Here is a 14,150-nt window from a genome sequence, read left to right on the forward strand (position 1 = left end):
TTAACCTAATGCGATACCTCACAGTGTGTGAGATATAGCAGCACCTCGCCCTCTGTGATCCTCGGAACAGGCCGGCCCAGCAAGTGGTTTTCCTGTTCGAGCAGGTAGCATTTGTTCCTTTTTTGCGCGCTGGTTTTTCTTCAGTTAGGTGTGCTCTGATTCAGCTTTCTTTTTTCTGGTTGCCTTTTATTTCTTTCTTTTTTGGGGTTTTTCCTCTCCTTTTTCTCTTCTCCATTGTTCTTTTATAAGTCTTTCTATGTGGTTTTTTATGTGTTTCTTTATCGGTTCTCCTTTTTATCTTTTTTGTTTTTCTTTTTCAAATACATGACTACTTTTTCAATACAGGTTGTAAATTTTCCGTAAATATAAGGAACATTTTTTGATATACATTGAACATTTTTCAAATACATGTTGAATTTTCCTTCCAATATACATTGAACATTTTACGAATACATGTTGAACATTTCTTTTTGATATACTTTGAACATTTTTGAAATAAATGATTTGCATATATATTTTGAAATACATTTTAAATTTTTTTTGAATATACATTGAACATCTTCTTGAATTATACAAAATATTATGTTAAAATTTCAAAATTATTTTTGTACATTGTATTATTATTTTTCATAAATGTCATGAACATATTTTATAAGGGTGGAGATTTTTTTTGAATCTTAAGAAATATTTTTCTAAAAAAATGTGAATATTCTTTTCATTGTATAAACATTTTTATTAAATCCCTCAAAGTTTTTTAAACATCGTGTAATTTTTTTGTCGCGAACAATTTTTTGTAATTCTATCAACATTTTTTGTAAAGTTGCGCAAACATTTATTTTACCTTATTTATGCATTTTTGTAATGTCGCGTAAACATTTGTTTATAGTGCATGAATATAGTATTAAAATGCATAATGAACGCTTGTAAAATGGTAGGTAAATTTAGTTTTTAGAATATATGTATTTGGAATATGCCAAAAAATAAGACAAGAAGAAAAAAAATAACAAACTAACAAAAGAAACAAAGGAGTGAAAACTACTGGGCCGGCTCACTAGCGTGTTGCTTAAGCCGGCACTACTCTTGCAGCTCTCTTCAAGCTCACCATAAACGCACACTGCGTTGGTGGTCTCTCTATCTCACACACATATATATGCACACATGTTGCAAATACACACGGACATGACAAATCCACCTTCTACTCATTCAAATATATCCTCATGGATTCTCGATACTGGAGCATATTTTCAGATGACTTATGATTCTTCCTCTTTGACCTCTATTCGACTTGTTGAGTCTCCTGTTCGTATTTTTACTGTTGACTCTAGTTGTAGGGTCAATCTCGATATTGATTCATGTTCTGTTTCATCGCACGGGCACCTTGCTTGGTGCGGGCCTCGACGTCATGATGGTCTTTGGGAGCCCGACTGGCTCCGTCTTCCCTGTGATGCCACCACTGCCAATCTCGCGGTCCCTGTTGCTGCATCTGCTAGGTCTTTTCAGCAATGCCATCATCTTCTTAGCCATTTATGTGGTTCTCGTCTCTCATCTTTAGTTCATCGTAGTGTTCTGGGCCATGTCTCTGGCAACGCTTCATTGAATTGTCTGGGTTGTAGTCTTGGTAAGCAGATTCAGCTACCCTATCCTCATAGTGAGTCAGTGTCCGAGCGTCCTTTTGAACTCGTTCACTCAGATGTTTGGGGTCCGGCATCCTTCGTTTTGAAAGGGGGTCATCACTACTATATTCCCTTTATAGACGATTTTACTCACTACACATGGATCTGTTTCATGTCCTCTTGTAGTGAGGTCTTATCTATATACAAAAAAATTGTTGCCATGGTTCATATCGGGTTCTCCACTCATATTCGTGTTTTTCGCGGATATTCTACTAGTGAGTGTATCTCTCATGCATTGCGATGATTTCTAGCTAAACATGGTACTCTTTCCCAGTTCTCTTGTCCTGGTGCTCATGCTCAAAATGGTGTGGCTGAACGCAAGCACCATCACCTTCTTGAGACGGCGCATGCGATGATGATCACTGCCTCTTTTCCACCTCACTTTTGGGCTAGGGCTATATCCACTTCCACCTATCACATCAATATCCATCCATCTGCTGCTCTGCAGAGTGGTATTCCTTTCAATCGTGTTTTCATCCGTTCTCCTGATTATTCGGCGCTTCATTTGTTTGATTGTGTTTGCTATGTTCTTCTTCCTCAACATGAACACACAAAACTGACTGCTCGATCTGTTGAGTGTGACTTTCCATGATACGGCGATGAGCATTAGGGTTATTGGTGTTGGGATCCTGTCGGTTGATGGAATGTGTATTTCCGATGATGTGACTGATGTCTACTACACAACCTTCTTCTTGTAGACGTTGTTGGCCCTCCAAGTGCAGAGGTTTGTAGGACAGTAGCAAATTTCTCTCAAGTGGATGACCTAAGGTTTATCAATCCGTGGGAGGTGTAGGATGAAGACAGTCTCTCTCAAACAACCCTGCAACCAAATAACAAAGAGTCTCTTGTGTACCCAACACACCAATACAATGGTAAATTGTATAGGTGCACTAGTTCGGTGAAGAGATGGTGATACAAGTGCAATATGGATGGTAGATATAAGTTTTTGTAATCTGAAAATGTAAAACAACAAGGTAACGAGCGGTAAAAGTGAGCGGAAACGGTATTGCAATGCTTCGAAACAAGGCATAGGGTTCATACTTTCACTAGTGCAAGTTCTCTCAACAATAATAACATAATTGGATCATATAACTATCCCTCAACGTGAAACAAAGAGTCACTCCAAAGTCACTAATAGCGGAGAACAAATGAAGAGATTATGGTAGGGTACCAAACCACCTCAAAGTTATTCTTTCCAATCAATCCATTGGGCTATTCCTATAAGTGTCACAAACAACCCTAGAGTTCATAGTAAAATAACACCTTAAGACACAAATCAACCAAAACCCTAATGTCACCTAGGTACTCCAATGTCACCTCAAGTATCCGTGGGTATGATTATACGATATGCATCACACAATCTCAGATTCATCTATTCAAACCAACACAAAGAACTTCAAAGAGTGCCCCAAAGTTTCTACCAAAGAGTCAAGACGGAAACATGTGCCAACCCCTATGCATAAGTTCACAAGTTCACTGAACCCGCAAGTTGATCACCAAAACATACATCAAGTAGATCACGTGATATTCCATTGTCACCACAGATAAGCACATGCAAGACATACATCAAGTGTTCTCAAATCCATTACAAGAGAGTAGAGGGGGAGAAGCATCATAAGATCCAACTATAATAGCAAAGCTCGCGGTACATCAAGCTCGTGCCAAATCAAGAACACGAGAGAGAGAGAGAGGGAGAGAGAGAGAGAGAGATCAAACACATAGCTACTGGTACATACCCTCAGCCCCGAGGGTGAACTACTCCGTCCTTGTCATGGAGAGCGCCGGGATGATGAAGATGGCCACCGGTGATGGATTCCCCCTCCGACAGGGTGCCGGAATGGGCTCCCGAGAGATTTTGGTGGCTACAGAGGCTTGCGGCGGTGAAACTCCCGATCTAGGTTTCTTTCTGGAATTTTGGGTATTTATAGGAGGGTTTGGCGTCGAGAACAAGTTAGGGGGACCCACGAGGAGTCCACGAGGCACAGGGGCGCCCCCACCCTCGTGGGCCCCACGGGACTCCTCTCTGATAACTTTTTGTTCCAGTATTTTTTATATTTTCGGGAAAAAATCTCCGTCGATTTTCAGCACATTCTGAGAACTTTTATTTCTGCACAAAAACAACACCACGGTAGTTCTGCTGAAAACAACGTCAGTCCGGGTTAGTTCTAACCAAATCATACCAAAAGCATGTAAAAATATTATAAACATGTCATGAATACATAAAAAATTATAGATACGTTGGAGACGTATCAGCATCCCCAAGCTTAATTCCCGCTCGTCCTCGAGTAGGTAAATGATAAAAAAAAGGATTTTTGATGTGGAATTCTACCTAACATATTTATCAATGTAATCTTCTTTATTGTGGCATGAATGTTCAGATCCGATAGATTCAAGATAAAAGTTTAATATTGACATAAAAATAATAATATTTCAAGCATACTAATAAATCAATTGTGTCTTCTCAAAATAACATGGCCAAAGAAAGCTATCCCTACAAAATCATATAGTCTGGCTATTGTCATAGCCCTAGAGTTTGTTTGCAAGTAGTTGCATAATCATCCATGCATCATGTCTAAATTTATTGGAAACTTGAAATGGGGATGCTTAAACCCTAGCACCAAATGAATTCAACTAGGGTCAAAATAAAATCTTTTTCTTTGAACTCAAAATGCCCTCTAAAAATGTTCAACATTTCTGGTTTGAGGTGAAAGCATCTACCAAAAATGGTTTATATTGTTGCAGGACATATTGGGCTCTGAACTAAATCATACTCTATTTGCATTTGGGCATTTAAATGCTATAAAATATTTTAAATGCTCAAATAATCATAAACAAAAATGTTTACTGTTGGATATATTCTAAACAGTAGCCATGATTAGTTTCATGATTTTTGGATCTGTTTAAGTATTTTTAATAAAGCCACACAGTTACAGAAAAATAGAAAACAGTAATTAATATAGAGAGAGATAGAGAAGGACTACCTGGCGCTTACCTGGCAGCCCAGCCAGCCCACCACTGTAGCAGCCCAGCTGGGCAAAGCCAGCCCAGCCCACCAGGGGGTTCCCTGTCGTCTTCCTCCTCTTGCCAGAGCAGGCAGGCTGCTGCCTGTCGCCCGCGCGCCGCCCCTGGCCACCTCCTGCTTGCCACCGAGGCGCCCCCGACGCGTCTGGAGATGCCCCGTAGCCCCCTCTGCCTCTCCCCCTCTCTCCCGTGTCTCCCTCTCGACCCCTTTCCCCTCCTCTGCTCTCTCTCGCGCGCAACCGAGCGGAGCTCATCGCCGCCGCCCGCCGTTGCCGCACCCAGAGCCTCCCCCTCGACCTCTCGGCGTGCCCAGTAGCTCGGCTACCTCGCCCTCATCCTCTCCGCCGAGTCAAGCGACCTCGGACGCCCTGCATCGCCGTCATCGAGCCGTCTTCTTCACGCACGGCCGCCGGATGCCGCTCGTCGATCCGCCAACTCCGACGCTTCCCCGACCCCGCTGGGCTTCTCTGCGAGTCCTCTGTGAGATTCTACGCCTCCCCTCTCTCTCCCCGTGCTCAATTTCACCGCGTAGCCGTCACCTCTGTCGATCCCGAGAACCCGTCGCCGCCGGCCATGGCGCCGCCGCGGCCACAGTCGCTGCCGCTCGCGTCCGAGCCCATCAGCGCGCTCAGCACACTCCCAGAAGCCGAGCACACCCACCAGATCGTCCTCCCGTACGCAGTAGCACCGAACCCGACTGCTTTCGTGCTTCGGCCGCCGCCAAACCTCGACGTCGGCATAGTTCCCGGCCACACCGGCTCCAACCAGTGGCACCACTAGATGCGGCGCACTCCCAGGAGTCGAGCAAGCCTAGCCGCGCGTCGAACCATCGCCGGAGGGCGATTTTCGAAGATCTCCGCCGCGGTTTGTGTCACCGGCGGCTAAACGTCGGTGGGCTGACGTGGCGTTGTCATTAGCCACTAATGACGCCCTAACTAACCCACCTAACTCACTGACATCTGGGCCCCATGCCCTAAATAATCTAGGAACATCAAGGAGAACATTGTATTGAGAATCAAAGAGAGAGAAGAAGCCATCTAGCTAATAACTATGGACCCAAAGGTCTATGGTAAACTACTCACGCTTCATCGGAGAGGTAATGGTGTTGATGTAGAAGCCGTCCCTGATCGAATCCCCCTCCGGTAGGACGTCAGAAAAGGCCCCTAGATGGGATCTCACGGGTACAAAAGGTTGCAGCGGTGGAAAAGTGGGTTTGTGGTTCCCTTGGATGTTTTCAGGATATAAGAGTATATATAGGCGAAGGAACTAGGTCAGGGGAGTTACGAGGGGCCCACGAGGGTGCGGGCGCGCCCTCCTGCCTCGTGGCTTCCTTGTTGCGTCTCTGACTGCATCTTCAAGTCTTCTGGTTTGCTTTCAGTCCAAGAAATATCATCACGAAGGTATCATTCTGTTTGAACTCCGTTTGGTATTCCTTTTCTGTAGAACTCTAAAATAGGCAAAAAAACAGAAACTGGCACTGGCCCCTCGGTTAATAGGTTAGTCTCAAAAATAGTATAAAATAGCATATTAATACCTATTAAACATCCAAAACAGATAATATAATAGCATGGAACAATAAAAAATTATAGATACGTTGGAGACATATCATATGCCTGCTATATTATTCTCTGATTTTTGTGAAAAGATTGTTGAAGTTTTCATCGATGACTTCTCTGATTATGGGAAGTCTTTTGATGATTGTTTAAGCAATCTTGATCGAGTTTTGCAGAGATGTGAGAAATCAAATCTTGTGTTGAATTGGGATAAGTGCCACTTCATGGTTAATGGAGGTATTGTCTTGGGTCATAAAATTTCTGAAAGAGGTATTGAAGTGGACAAAGCTAAGGTTGATGCAATTGAGAAAATGCCATGTCCTAAAGACATCAAAGGTATTCGTAGTTTCCTAGGTCATGTTGATTTCTATAGGAGATTTATCAAAGACTTTTCCAAAATTTCTAGGCCTCTTACAAATCTTTTGGAAAAGGATGTTCCTTTTGTTTTTGATGATGATTGTTTTGAAGCCTTTGAAACACTAAAGAAAGCCTTAATTTCTGCACCTATTGTACAACCACCTGATTGGAACTTGCCTTTTGAAATTATGTGTGATGCTAGTGATTATGCTGTTGGTGTTGTTCTAGGACAAAGAGCTGATAAGAAACTGAATGTCATTCATTATGCTAGTAAAACCCTAGACAGTGCTCAAAAGAATTATGCTACTACTGAAAAAGAATTCTTAGCAGTGGTGTTTGCTTGCGCTAAATTTAGATCTTACATTGTTGACTCTAAAGTTATTGTTCACACCGACCATGCTGCTATAAATAAAGATGCTAAACCTAGACTTATCCACTGGCTTCTCTTCCTACCAGAATTTCATTACATATCACTGATAGAAAAGGAGTGGAGAACCCCGTAGCTGATAACTTGTCTAGGCTTGAAAATGTGCTTGATGACCCAATACCTATTAATGATAGTTTTCCTGATGAGCAGTTAGCTGCAATAAATGTTTCTAATAACACTCCTTGGTATGTTGACTATGCTAATTACATTGTTGCTAAATATTTACCACCTAGCTTTACATACCAACAAAAGAAAAAATTCTTCTATGATTTAAGACATTACTTTTGGGATGACCCACATCCTTATAAAGGAGTAGATGGTATTATTAGACGTTGTGTACCTGAGCATGAACAGGGACAAATTCTACGGAAATGTCACTCTGCAGCATATGGAGGGCATCATGCTGGAGATAGAACTGCTCACAAGGTATTGCAGTGTGGGTTTTATTGTCCTACTCTTTTCAAGGATGCCCGTAACTTTGTCTTGCCTTATGATGAATGTCAAAGGATAGGTAATATCGATAAGCGCCAAGAAATGCCTATGAATTATTCACTTGTTGTTAAACCATTTGATGTTTGGGGATTTGATTACATGGGAACTTTTCCTTCCTCTAATGGGTATACACATATTTTGGATGTTGTTGATTATGTTACTAAGTGGGTAGAAGCTATTCCAACTAGTAGGGCTGATCACAACACCTCTATTAAAATGCTTAAGGAAGTTATTTTCCCAAGGTTTGGAGTCCCTAGATATTTAATGACTGATGGTGGTTCACACTTTATTCATGGTGCTTTCCGTAAAATGCTTGCGAAGTATGACGTTAACCATAGAATTGCATCACCATATCATCCTCAGTCTAGTGGTCAAGTTGAACTTAGCAATAGGGAAATAAAATTAATTTTGCAAAAGACTGTCAATAGGTCCCAGAAGAATTGGTCTAAGAGATTAGATGATGCACTTTCGGTATATAGAACAACATATAAAAATACTATGGGTATGTCTCCTTATAAAATGGTTTATGGAAAAGCTTGTCATTTGCCTCTTGAATTAGAACATAAAGCATATTGGGCAATCAAAGAACTCAACTATGATTTCAAACTTGCCGGTGAAAAGATGTTATTTGATATTAGCTCATTAGATAAATGGAGAACCCAAGATTATGAAAATGCCAAGTTGTTTAAAAAAAAGTTAAAAGATGGTATGATAAAAGAATCCAAAATCGTGAGTTTAAAGTTGGAGAATATGTTCTTTTGTACAACTCTCATTTCAGATTCTTTGTAGGAAAACTCCTCTTTAAATGGGAAGGACCCTATGTTATCGAGGAGGTTTATCGGTCTGGAGCTATCAAAATAAATAATGCCCGAAGGTTGTTAATGGGCAACAAATAAAACATTATATCTCAAGTACGCCCATTAATATTTTTTGTCAGTTTTGGAATATTTAGAAAATTAGGAAAACAAGAAACTTCTAGGAAGTGTACCCTGGTGGGCACAAGGCACCAAGCTAGGTGTGCCCGGGTGGGTTGTGCCCACCTCAGGTTCCTTTCAGACTCCGTTTTTCTTCCGCTTGCTTGTTTCCCAAGATAAAAAATCTTTATATACCCCTCGAACCTATTGACCATCGTATCGCGGAAATATCCCGTTCTCTTTTCTTGTTGTTTTTGGTCAGATATGTTAAGTCGGGCATCATGTCTTCTTCCTCCTCCAACAACGTAGAAGAAGATGCTTGCTTGATGAAGATCGAGCTGAAGAGAGAAGAGCACCTAGAAGCTGTCGGGGGAGACAAGAGCAATGAGGCTGCCGTAGATCAACCTCTGGTGGTCGAGAAAGCGCTGCCAGTAGAGAAATAGGAAGAAGATATCCTTAAACCTTACTATGCTCATCTTACTCCTACTGAGATTGAAGCCTTTCGCACCATCGAAACGGTTCATGTGCAAAAATAAGTATCTCAACCGTGAAATAATTCTGCATCAAGAGCACATCATCTTCCTCCAGAGTATCATCCGTCGATTGGAGAATCTCTTGATCCTTAAGGACAGGATCGCTTGTTCATCACCAAAAGAAAACTGAGTATCAAGTATGGGCACTCCCCTTGGTTTCCGCCAAGCTTTGGGGAGGTTCCCTGGTATCGTATCACCCCACTATCTTTTGCCTTTACTTATTTTAGTTTGATATTTTGCTTTAGATGAATAAACAATTAGTTCGATCCTTTCTTTTCGAGAGTTTGCTTAGTGATCTATCCTTGTAATCATGTGCAAGATATATAATAAAGTTTAGTTTGAGTTCTTGCTTTGATTACTTTCTTGTTTTAACAAAAAGAAAGGAAATAAATAAAAGGAAAGGAAATAAATCAAGAAGATCATATGCTAATCTTATGGTAGGTGGTGACACCACATAAGGAAAAGTATAAGTAGAAAAATTTATTAGAGATTGACAAACATAGCATTAGTCGATGATGTAACTCATGAAATAATTAATAAGGGAAGAGAAGATTCACATATAAATACACTATCCTAGAAATCATTTGTGATTGTGAGCCCCCATCATATGCCAAAATTGTTGACGTTGGACAAGGAAGACAACTTAATGATTTATGTTTGTTCATATTCACATAGAAGTCATATTGTCATAGATCCTTTAACATGTGGTTCTTGCCCCCTATCTTTGCTAGCCAAAAATTCTGCACTAAGTAGAGATACTACTTGTGCATCCAATAACCCTTAAACGCAAATCTTATTTTCAAGAGTCCACCATACCTACCTAGGGATTGAGCAAGATCCCTCAAGTAAGTTGTCATCAGTGCAATAAGGTAATAAAAATTGCTTATAAAAGTGTGAGATCATTTAGTGTAAGATAAAATTGAGCATTGTACGAACTTGTGATGGTGAAGAATAAAAGCGACAGACTACATAATAAAGGTTGCCATCACAAGGGGCAATACAACGTGATGTTCTTTTGCACTAAGGGGTTGAGCATACAAACAAATAAGTGCATGGCAACCTCTACTTCCCTCTACGAAGGGCCTGTCTTTTACTTTTATGTATTTACTTTTATGCAAAGAGTCAAAGTTTTTCTCTCTCTTCTCTTTTTATTTTTCTCCTTTGGCAAGCAGCATGTGGTGAGGAAAGATCTAGGCACATATGACCAGTTGAATATGGGTAGAATGAATTATTATTGTTGGCATCACCCTTGAGATGAATATGTTGGGATGCAAAACTATAAGCCCCTATCTTTCTGTGTGTCCGGTTGAAACGTTTTGCTCATGTGTATGTGGTGAGTGTATATGATGGTTGAGTATGTGGACTTGCCTAAGGGCTCTGATACATGACCCTTCCTGAAAAGATGATGAATTGTAGTTGCAAAGTTGACTAAGAACAGAGTTTGTTGGTTTCTAATAGAGTTTATGCTTTATACTTCGACAATGTGATGAATTGTTACTTATTCATGAGAAGTATATGATAAAAGTTCTATGACAAAAGTTTTATGTTTAAGTATGTTGCTATTATAATAATTCACAAGATGCTTCTATGTCCGTATTTTGTTTTTATCGACACCTCTCTCTAAGCATGTGGACATATTTTTCGATTTCAGTTTTCGCTTGAGGACAAGTGAGGTCTAAGCTTGGGGGAGTTGATACTTCCATTTTGTATCATGTTTTCCTACTATTATTTATGATGCTTTTATGCATAATAATGCTTTTTGGAGTAATTCTTGCCTTTTCTCTCATAATATGCAAGATACACACAAAGAGGGAGAATTCTGGCAGCTGGAAATCTAGACATGGAAAAGCTACATCATGCCACCTATTCTGCACAACGCCAAACAAGATGAAACTTCACAAGGATTTTTTATGGAATAAATGAGAAATACTGGAGCAAATAAGTACTAGAGGGGGCCACCCTGGTGGGTTGTGCTCATCTAGGCCCACCTCCGATGTCCATCTTATGGTATATAAGTCATTTTGATGTAGAAAAAATAATGAGAGGACTTTCGGGACAGAGCACCGCCTTCTCAAGGTGGAACTTGGGCAGGAGCACTTTTGCCCTCTGGCGGAGCGATTCCACCGGGGGAACTTCCCTCCCGGAGGGGGAAATCATCATCATCATCATCAACAACAACTCTCCCATCCTGGGGAGGGCAATCTTCATCAACATCTTCAACAGCACCATCTCATCTCAAACCCTAGTTCATCTCTAGTGTTCAATCTTGTTACCAGAACTATAGATTGGTGCTTGTGGGTGACTAGTAGTGTTGATTACATCTTGTAGTTGATTACTATATGGTTTATTTGGTGGAAGATTATATGTTCAGATCCATTATGCTATTTAATACCCCTTTGATCTTGATCATGATTATCATTTGTAAGTAGTTACTTTTGTTCTTGAGGTCACAGGAGAAATCATGTTGCAAGTAATCATGTGAACTTGATATGTGTTCGATAATTTTATAGTATGTATGTTGTGATTCCCTTAGTGGTGTCATGTGAATGTTGAATACATGACACATCACCATATTTGGGCCTAAGGAAATGCATTGTGGAGTAGTAATTAGATTATGGGTTGTGAGATTGACAGAAACTTAAACTCTAGTTTATGCACTATTCTGTAAGGGACCGATTGGATCCAAAAGTTTAATGCTATGGTTAGAATTTATTCTTAAAATTTTCTTGTAGTTGTGGATGCTTGCGGGAGGGTTAATCATAAGCAGGAGGCTTTTTCAAGTAAGAACATCACCTAAGCACCGATCCACCCACATATCAAATTATCAAAGTAGCGAACACAAATCGAACCAACATGATGAAAGTGACTAGATGAAATTCCCGTGCACCCTCAAGAACTCTTTGCTTACTATAAGAGACCGTTTTGGCCTGTCCTTTTCCTCAAAGGGATTGGGCTACCTTGCTGCACTTTTGTTACTACAACCATTACTTGCTCGTTACAAAATATCTTGCTATCAAACTACTCTGTTACTTACAATTTCAGCACTTGCAGATATTACCTTGTTGAAAACCACTTGTCATTTGCTTCTGCTCCTCGTTGGGTTCGACACTCTTACTTATTGAAAAGAGCTACAATTGACCCCCTATACTTGTGGGTCATCAACCCCCTTGTTGATACTGATGCATTTGTAGCTAGTTCTGAAGTAAGTCTTATTGAGTACATTTGTACTCACGTTTGCTTAATCTATGTTTTTACGGAGGAGACTTCAGCCTCATTTTAGATTCATGCGATATGTTTGACGTTGACCGATTAGCTTGGGAATCCCAGATAGAGGTCTGGTTCCTATGGAGGGTCAGGTAGATAGTGAGGCTTTCCAGCCTTCTTTCTTTTTAGCTGTCTGTACTCAGACAGGTTTATGCTTTCGTTGCTTCTATGACTTTGTATGTTGGGTCATGAGACCCATGGTTGTAATATCTTAAAGAAATACTTTGATTCGTACAGTATGTTGTGATGCCATGTTGTATCTACACATGTCGAACATATTGTGTGTATGATATTGGAATGCTTTGGCATGTGTGGGATCCGACACCTAGTTGTTTACTCTTGGTAGCATTCCTTATGGGGAAATGCCTTCTAGTGCTTCCATCTGAAACACATAGATTGACCAACATGTGTCCTTCTTTGCTCCTGTGTCTATCCCTACGGGGAATTGTCATGCGGTGTTCCATTAAGTCCTTATAGCCTACTACGACTTGGGTTCATACGTTTATGACCGACACGTGCATTGTTGGATCATGTATGCATGTCCCTGTATGTTTGTGCCACCTTGGTCTACGACTAGTCATGTCGGTCCGGGTTCTTTGTCATATGGATGCTAGCATCACAACCATATACGTGAGCCAAAAGACGCAAATGGTCCTGCCCAAGATAAAGGCCCTGTTTGGTTCAGCTTTTATCGACGAACCCAGCAGAATCCGATTCCAGAAATCTGCTGGCAAAATCTGAACCAAAAGCGGAAGCAGCCCGGGACGTGCTTTCCAAAATCTGATTCCGCTGCGGGCCAAAATCTGAAAAAGTTGTATCAGCTGGTTTTGCCAAATGACCTACATCTTTTTCAAATCATATTTTCCATAGCTGTTTTTCCACAGCAGATTTTTCACAGCTGCTTTTAGAAATCCACAGCCGAACCAAACAGGGCCAAAGGCTTTAGCTGTGGGTTACCATGCGTGAGGTCGGAGAGTGATGTGATGTGTCTTATGCTAGATCGGTGTGACCTAGAATCGTGGTCTTGACAATGTGCTACTTACATTGTAATTCTAATAGCAGCCATTTAAGTTGTTAATGTAGGAATTAGTATGGTACATGCATGCGCGATGCTTTATAAAAAAACATTATTGCACTATATCCATTATTGGGCAGTACAATTTGGAAATACTCCAAGAAAATATGAAGTAGTTTGACTGCTTTATAGATATAATTTTGCATGAAACCAAAAGTATGTATGAGAAAACATCTCAGTTACAATATAATGGTATTGTGCATGAGAACATTCTCAGTTACAATAGAAGCTGAGCAACATGGGTATGAAAGAAAAAAATTATTATTGGTCGGAGGGCAGTGAAGGTTATTCCTCCTTTCGAGCATAGTGGGAATTGGCTGCATGCAATGTGAGATGTAGCATTGTTAAAAATGAAGTGCCATAGGTGAGAAAGTACTGAAGGTTGGAATGAGAAATTTAAGTGCATAATATACATTATCTATTTTGTCTGCATGTTTGGTTTAGTATGTCTTTTCATAGTAGGTTGCTGCATTTCTATTATCTGCATTAGTGAGAAAGGGGAATATCTACATCCGTAAATGTATGAACAGAAAAAACTCATATTGGCAAGGTTTTCAAGTATAGGCCATGGGAAGTAAGACATATCGTCGCTCTGCTTCTGTCTTTTCGAGGGACTATGATCCAGGTTGTTTGAGCTCGATTCACAAAATTGAGTGCATTAAGCATGAAAACAAATAAGATAGTTATATTATAGCTACGGGATTCTACAAGAATTAGCAAATAAAAGCTAAAGGACTATGCCAATGATTGAAAGCTACATGACTATCCGTACACTCAACATGGCAACCCTTGTCCCAGTGATTGAAAGTAGTACTAGAAATTAGCATACATCTATTTACAT

Source organism: Triticum dicoccoides, chromosome 6B (assembly GCF_002162155.2).
Source record: "Triticum dicoccoides isolate Atlit2015 ecotype Zavitan chromosome 6B, WEW_v2.0, whole genome shotgun sequence".
Classification (NCBI taxonomy): Eukaryota; Viridiplantae; Streptophyta; class Magnoliopsida; order Poales; family Poaceae; genus Triticum; species Triticum dicoccoides.